Here is an 8,673-nt window from a genome sequence, read left to right on the forward strand (position 1 = left end):
TATAAAGCAGCTGCACATTAGTGTGTGTGTGTTACTTACTTCTAATTGAGGTTCTGCTGCTGCTCTCCAGGCAATAATGAGTGGTCCATTTAATAATTAGCATTTCTTTATTGCAGCTACCATATCCCACCCTTTCTCCAAAGAGCTCAGAGAAGTGCACATGATTCCTCCTCACATTTATCTTCACAACACTGACAGAAAAGCTAGGCTGAGAGAGAATAAATGGCCAAAGATCATTAAGTCAGCTTCATGGACTTATACAGCTTGGACCACAAAACTTGAAGGGATTGCCTGCTCTGTATGAACCTGCCTGCTTATTAAGATAAGCAGGTAAGATTAGAGATCTTCCTCTGCATCCCACCAGTTTCTGAGGTACATTTGGTCAGGATTGAAAGGGGAGATCCTTTTCAATGGCTGCATCTCAACTGTGGAGGAACAGCTTCTCTTAGGAGGCTCACCACACCTACTCTCTCCTGGTATTCTGGCATTCCGTCACCCGGCAAAAACCTCTCTTTTCAAGTAGGCCTTTGGCTAATCATGTATCTTCTCTGCTGGCTGGATTTGCAGTGCATGTAGAGGAGTGATTCTGATGAACACCCCTCATTCATGATTAAAGGATGTGCTGAGACTGCATTGCCACATCCTTTAGTGACATTGGGGTGGGCACATTGTTGCTGAGGCCCTGATGTTATCCTGTATAGAAGGCCATGTTCATCTGAACCAGCCCCATGTCCTTGACAGCTCTTGTGATTTGGACTGTTAATGTTGCCAGAAACTTGAATCCTTTGCCATAGACTTTTTCAAGATTCAGACGCCATCCTCTCTCTCTCTATAAAATTGAATTCTGTTTGTCTGTCTGTTCCCCATACATTCCCGCACCCTTTGAGCTAACTTGGCACAGTGACTGCCTAGGACCCTATGAGTAATATAGGGTACCTGGGAACCCCAACAACCACCTCACACAGACAAACAGATGGATATACAACAGGTAGATCCACAAAACCCTTTGATCTACCAAGACCACACTTGGCACAGTGACTGCCTAGGATCCTACGAGTAACATAGAGTACCCAGGAACCCCGACAACCACCTCACACAGACAGAGAGATATGTGACAGGAAGATCCACAAAGCAGAGATGGATGCAATAACAAAGAGAAACTCGTGCCATAAACCTGAGCTATGCCGGGTACTCAAAGCTAGTTGCTAATAAACACAGATTTTTCCATGGTGGATGTTGAAAATTCTGCACAGGAAGCAGTAAGCTTCATGAATTATCTTACTATATTCAACCCATGGATATAAACCAAACCACTCTCTTTTGAAACTTCTCCACTCATTCTTGTATTTTGTTTGAGGATAAGACCTTCTCTGGGCTTGCTACCTGAAGAGCTCCAAAATAAGGAACTCATTGTATAAAACCTTAATAAATGTGTCAAGAGTGCAGGAAGATGCCATGGTGACAGTGTGCAGCCCAAAGCTGTTCTAAACCCAAGTGGGAGGGAGAATCCTTCCTAGAATTATAGGCCTGGCTGCTTTGTTCCACAAGGCTTAGCCTTCTTCTCACTGCCTGTAGGGGCAAGGGTGAAATCTTAGCTCCAAAAACAGGCTTCATGAGAGTTGCAATTCTTCCCTCAGTGCAGTCTGCTATCTGGCCCACAGGGCTGAAGTGAAGATTGCTTTCTAGAGGCCTGCAGTGTGAAGCTCCCCTCCTGCCATTCACTGCAGTCAGTGGCCCTGGCTGCAGTCAGTGGCCCCAAGGCCCCCCCAAGGAAAAAACTGCATCCCTTATTAACCTGAAAAGGAACACTACTTTTTAATTCTAAAGAAAGAATAGTTCCTTGAAACAGGAAGCAGGGCATTTTCCAGATGAGGAGCTCAGCTTTGCGCTGGCAAAAGTGTTGCAAAGTGTTGCAAAATGAGGCAGCAGCTTGAAATCGCAAGTATAGTGTTTTACAATTCGTTTTTCAATGCATTGTGACAGGGTTGTGGCCATTCATATTGCCCACCATTGCAGCGGGTTTTCCATGCAGGCATCTCACCTGAATCGCATTCAGTGCCCACCCCCATCTCCTCTATTTTGGGCCAATGGGGTCATGGAGGGGGCGGGGAACCACTGACGTGACGAACTCTTAAAACAATTTTTTTTGTTGCCTTTGTGCAAATCCGCCAGGAGGGGGAAGCACAGCTTCCTCTTTTCTGCTTTGCGCAAGCAAAAGCACTGGGTACATGTGGGACATGATGACCAATGGTCTGACTCTGTATAAGGCTGCTTCCCATCCTCCTAACAATGGTCGAAGGACAGAAATGAAGCGGAGCAGAAATATATATATATTTTAAAAGCATATGTGGCTCTACATATCAAATTGCAGAGACAAATGTGACCAAAAGCTAGAGCCAAAAGCTGAAATTTTCCCTGCTAACTTGACAAAGAGGCACCTTTAATGTGGTGATTCTCTTTATTAAGCAGGGGGAGAGTAACTGGCCCTATCCACCCCCAGCACAGTACCTCCAGTGACTGTTGCCGGTGTCTATCTTAGGTTTCTTTTTAGACTGTGAGCCCTTTGGGGACAGGGAGCCAACTTATTTATTTGTTATTTCTCTGTGTAAACCGCCCTGAGCCATTCTTGGAAGGGTGGTATAGAAAGCAAGCAAGCAAGCAAGCAAGCAAGCAAGCAAGCAAGCAAGCAAATAAATAAATGAAATTGAAAGGAGATTAAACCCTTGTGCAAGAAATGGAGTGATAATATATATATATATTTAATGTGGCTTTACATGTCGTCAGATCATCAATCTGCCAAATGAGCCAGCCAATCCACAGCGTATTAGAATGGGGAGACATAAATGTGTTCAAAAAATAAGTCTAATGAAAAACAAAAACAAAACTAAAGCAAATTAGATTGAAATCAAAAGCCAAAAATCAGGTTGCACCTTTGCGTAAGAACCTGAGTGGAAAAATATATATAAAAAATCATTTCATGAACAGGACAGAAAAATTATTTCTTGAATAGGACGGAAAGTGGCTATAAAAACCAACAAATCCTTGCACTGTGATTTGAGCTGTCCACACCATACCACACTGCAAAGCATAAACGACGGGACAAGCCTCCCACAACGGAAAAATATAGCTGCTTTCCTGCAATGCATATACAACTTTAAAGGACCACAATACAGCAATAAAACCTGAAACAAGGCATCGAAAATTTGAATGGCACCTTGCTGTCAGTGCAGCAATTGCAATGTTGAAACATGGGCAATACGGAAGCATACTTAGCAGACATGTTGCGAGACTGTTGCAGTGTGTAATCTGGAAAATGCCCAGGTGACAACCTTAACTTTAGCTGTGGTTGTTTGGGGCCATCAGATACACTTTGTGCAATATTGCAGGTCCTGGTGATAGAGTTGAGCTTCTCTTGCCAGATGGGTTCTTCACTTCCAGTTTCTCTTGCTGGTTCTGAGTCACCCTGTCATTTCCGTCTGCCTCTTCTTCATCCGATAAAGACTCTAGCCTCCTTCAGATGTTTTCAAAGAGATGCTGACTGTACTTTAGTATAGCCCCTGAAAAAGAGGTGGAAGTCCCACCTGGCTGTCAATCACTCTCCACTGTCAGGTGTCTGCCTGATGCTTACAGCTATAGAACCAGAATATTATGAACAATACTATGGCTACTGTATTGCCATTTTACTGTAAAGTTTGAGTCTGATGGAGGGGGGAACAGAAAATATTTTGGGAGGAGCATCTGCTACCTCTTGCTGTCCCTTAGAGTGAACTTTGAGCCAAGGGCCCTGTGTGCCAAGAGAACCAACCCTCAGTGCAATCGCCTCCCCCTCCCCTTTGCTTGCAAATGGAAAGGTAAGTAGAAGGGGAAGTGAGGAGAAGGTGCTTAGCTCCATCTTCCCCACTTGCCATTACAAGCTGATGGAGGGAAGAGGATGGAGGCCCAACATGGATGAGGTGGTGATGGGGAGCTCTTAGAGCACCCCTTTGTCAATGCTTCCTGCTTTGTCTCGATGATGATGATGATGATGATGATAGTAGTAGGGGACATGGGGGAGAGGCAAGAAGTATGAGGCACCCAGCGAAACATTTGGGGCACATGCAACTTGTGCCCTGCTGTGCTCAGGGGCAGATTAAGCCTTTTGCTGCCCATAGGTGGCCAAGGATTTTCTACCCCCACTGCCCCAGGGAGGAGGGTAGGGGTGGCAAGGATGAACCCCCCGCTTTTACTTCTAAATGCCGCTGCAGTGTTGGAACAGGGGGCAGCCAGTGAAGGCCGCACAACGGCTGCTGCGGGGAGCGGGGGACGAGAGGCAAGTCCCTCCTTGTATGTTGAAATGCTGCTGCCTGTGTAGCGGAATGAGGTGGCTGTAGAAGGGACTGGGAGGGTTGTGCTGGGGGAGGAAGTTTCCCCGTTTTTTCTTAAAGCAGCTACCGCTGCGTGGAGGAGGGGACTTCATCCTCGCCACCCTTACCCTCCTTGCTGAGGTGGCAGGGCAGCAAGAGGCTTAATCTCTCATCGCTGCCACTGCCAGCAGCAGCAATTTAAAACAGTTTTAAAAAAACAAAAACTCCTTTCCCCTCGCCCCAAGATCTGCCTCTCCCCCAGGATTCGCTACTGTAGGCAATTGCCTCTGTGGCAATCCACCTATGCCTGTGCTAGCAACTCTGATGGCCCTAAACACAAAAAATCGTTACACAGATTCAAAATAAGAGGCTTAATAATCAGGCTTTCATCTTTCAATTGCAATTTATGTCCTGTTTTCCTGTTGTGTGTATTTTGTTTGTAAAAAGATTCAATAGACAGTTTAAAAATAATATTTTCTCTCTATATATTATATTTTATATAATATTTATATTAATATTTATTATATTTATTTATTATATTTATAATAATTATATAATATTTATATTTAAAATAATGTTTTTCCCCCCAATGATAACAGTATTAATTTTACAGAATTACATTGTAAACAAGAGTTAGTCTACAAAGGACTTTGGAAGACTTTTTGCCCAACCTCTGGCTCCTAGCAAAATACCATTTTTCACCCCAGGTGGGACTTGAACCCACAATCCCTGGCTTAGGAGGCAAGTGCCTTATCCATTAGGCCACTAGGGCTATCTACCTTTCTGAACCTTGTTCTTTTCTTTTCTTTAAACTATTCAAAACTAGTTCAAACTAGAGTTTGAGCCAAGTAACCAAACACAGTTTAAAGTTAGTGGCCCACATGATGCCAGCATTACAGCTCTGTAATGGGGCTGTATGTGAATTCCTCAGCAGGTCCGGATGCTGCTCTGAACAAGCAGTTCCGCTAGCAGAGCTTCTGCGGCTTCCCACATTGTTGCGCATGGGGAAAATGCTGGAAGTGCTGCTAGCGCAGCTGCTTGTTCAGAGCAGCACCGGGGCTTTATTAGGAGTCTGCAGCAGTCGCAGTGTGCAGCGTTACAGAGAGGTCATGCTTTGCATCATGTCAGCAACATGTCTGAACTGGAACTGAGCAAAGAGTTGAAAATATGATGAACCAGAGCAGGAACTGAAGCCACATTTTTAATAGTCCAACGTTTTGATCCTAACCCCTTTCTCCAGGATACTTTCTATAGACTGTTAGGGACTTTACTGGGTCATTACCCTCTCGCTGTCCTGTTCAAGATGAGACCCACAGAGTTCTCAGTGAAGGCAAAAGTATAATCGGGAACCTTGGCAGGGAACAGGACCACAAGCACATCATTAGGCAAGACCAGGCTGGATACATAAATAAATATACAGCACATGTGTACTGAGCCACCTAATGGTGCAGGAGTGAAATAACCTGCCTAGAGAGCAGGAGGCTGTTGGTTTGAATCCCTGCTGGTGTGTTTCCCAGAAAATGGGAAATGCTTATATTAGGCAGCAGCGATATAGGCACTGAAAGGCATCATCTCATACTACTTTGGTCAGCCTGATGGATGCTCTCCAATTGGCAATTGACAGAGGAAGTGTGACACTGTTGGTCTTTTTGGACCTCTCGGCGGCTTTCGGGGCTGGGGGTGAGAGGCACTGCTTTGCAGTGGTTCCACTCTTACGGGCAGATTCCAGATAGTGTCCCTCAGGGACTGTTGTTCTTCAAAAACTGAACTTTGATATGGTGTCCCTCAGGGCTCCATATTGTCTCCAATGTTGTTCAACATCTACATGAAATCACTGGGAGAGATCATCAGGAGATTTGGTGCAGGGTGTTATCAGTATGCAGTATTCTGGAAACTGCAGTTAGTCCAGAATGAGGCAGCCAGGTTGGTCTCTGGGTCATCTCGGAGAGACCATATCACTCCTATCTTAAAAGATCTACACTGGCTGCCAATAAGTTTCCTTGTACTTTCCAGGCAAAGTACAAGGTTTTGGTTATAACCTATAAAGCCCTAAACAGCTTGGGCCCTGGGTATTTAAGAGAACACCTTCTTTGCTATGAACCACACCGCCCATTGAGATCATCTGGAGAGGTTCGTCTGAGTTGCCACCAACTCATCTGGTGCTACTCGGGGATGGGCCTTCTCCATTGCTGCCTTGAGGCTTTGGAACACACTTCCTGCTGAAATAAGAGCCTCCCCATCTCTTAAAACTTTTTAAAAGGCAGTCAAGACACAGTTGTTCACCCAGGCTTTTAATTAGATATTGTTTTAACTGTGTTTTAATAGTTTTAATGTTTTAAATTTTAATTGTTGAAATGTTTTAATCTTTTTATTGGTTGTTTTTATACTTGCATTTTGGGTGGCATAAAAATAAATTAAAAAAATAAATAAACATTCCATGACTCCTCAGGGCCACTGAGCATGCCTAGTCTGTCAGGCAGCTTTTTGGATCCATCCCCCTTTTCCTTTTTTGTTTAGTTTACAGATTTATGAATTTCTGTATACCTAGGGACTCACCTGAGTATAACAACAACAACAAACAACAACAACAACAACAATAACAACAACCAATAATAACCAACCATACTGGACAGGTCTCACCAGAGGAGCCAGACAAAGAGTACCTCTCCCATCAACAATATGGTGAGACGTAACTTTAATAAATCTATACCGGATCGGTCGTTGCCCGGGTCAACAAGGACCGCGCCAGGTGCTATAGTCCTTGGACATCTGGTGGCAAGTGGGCTACAGGACTCAGGATCTTCAGTTGAGCAACCAGGGCTGAAGACAGCAAAGTTACTGGAAGAAACATCGCTTAACCGAAAAAAATATACGAAAAATGCCAACAAGGAAATAATGATCTGCTATTACAAGTCTAGTCCAACTAGAAGAGGTTATTTAAAAAGAATGTACCAAATTTGGAAAGAGAAGCATCCAGATACAAAAATAACAGAACAAAGGCTAGCAGACCAGAGAAGATACATAATAAGAAATAAAGTATTCACAGGAGTTGAGCTGGAAGAACTGCAAAGAGCAACACAGGCTCAAGATATGGAAGAAGAATTACCACCAACTGAAGAAGTTGATCAGGCGCAGGTGGAGGAGGTGTTGGAAATCGAGGATGCCACTGTTACTGAACTGTTTCAAAATCAAAACCAGGCAACCACCCCTTTGCCTTCACCTCAAAAACCCAAATGCCATTTAACAGAAAAGCAACAAGAACTAAAGCAAAAAATAACTGAGCACATGAACCAAACAACCACCAGAGTTCGACTTCCAGCTCTAAAAACAGTTGCCAAAAAACAACTTGCTCAGGCATTAAAAGATGTTAATGCTGCACTTGCAGAAATATCAACCAATAATTTGCAAGAAACAAACCAACTAATGTACAGTGCAGCAACAATAACAACACAAGAGCTTGGATATAAGATCAGTGGACCTGTAAAAAAAGAAAGCAGTACATCACCTAAATGGAAGATTAGATTAGAAAATAAAATCTCCAGGCTTAGATCAGATGCTAGTAAATTGAAAGATTTACAAGATATTGAAAGATAACAAGAAGCTGAAGAATGAAAACACCAAACAGTATCTGATCCAAAAATACCACCTAGATTCAAGGAAAATTAGAGAAGTCCTGGAAATAATAAAGCAGCAAATAACAGCAGTGTCAAAGAAGATTAGCAGATATGAAGCCAGAATTACACAACACAGGCAGAATCTCCAATTCCAGTTGAATCAGAGACGTTTCTACCAAAGTATAGAAGGAGAAACTGCAAGAAACGTAGAAACACCAAATAAAGAAGAAACAGTGCAATTCTGGGGGAAATTATGGGACAATCCAATAGATTATAATAAAAAAGCAGACTGGATGAAAGAGGTCAAAAAATGTAACTAACAAATGCAAGATCTAATAATAACACCAGAATTAATAAGTGAAAGAGCAAAGAAAATTAAAAATTGGACTGCTCCAGGCGACGATGAACTGCATGGCTTCTGGCTTAAACACCTAACAAGCCTTCATAAACAACTATCAAAACAGTTCAATCACATTTTGCAAGGAGGTGATGTTGAACAATGGCTAACAACTGGGAAAACTTACCTCATAATGAAAGACCCAGCAAAAGGTGCAGTTCCAAGTAATTATAGACCGATAACCTGCCTGCCTGCCAACCATGTTCAAATTATTAACTGGAATAATAGCAGATGAAGTGATGCAACACTTATTAACTAACAAACAGCTTCCAGTTGAACAGAAAGGAAATTGCCCAAACACCAGAGGCACAAAAGACCA

General features: G+C 43.1%; 1 non-coding gene across 1 annotated transcript; it reads right to left on the reverse strand.

Moving 5' to 3' along the window:
• Positions 1-5,042: 5,042 nt before the first annotated feature.
• On the reverse strand, positions 5,043-5,115 carry TRNAR-CCU (transfer RNA arginine (anticodon CCU)). Its single transcript has one exon. It is a non-coding gene; the product is annotated as a tRNA-Arg (tRNA).
• Between the last annotated feature and the right edge of the window lie 3,558 nt (positions 5,116-8,673).

This window comes from Hemicordylus capensis, chromosome 2 (assembly GCF_027244095.1).
Source record: "Hemicordylus capensis ecotype Gifberg chromosome 2, rHemCap1.1.pri, whole genome shotgun sequence".
In the NCBI taxonomy this organism is placed as follows: Eukaryota; Metazoa; Chordata; class Lepidosauria; order Squamata; family Cordylidae; genus Hemicordylus; species Hemicordylus capensis.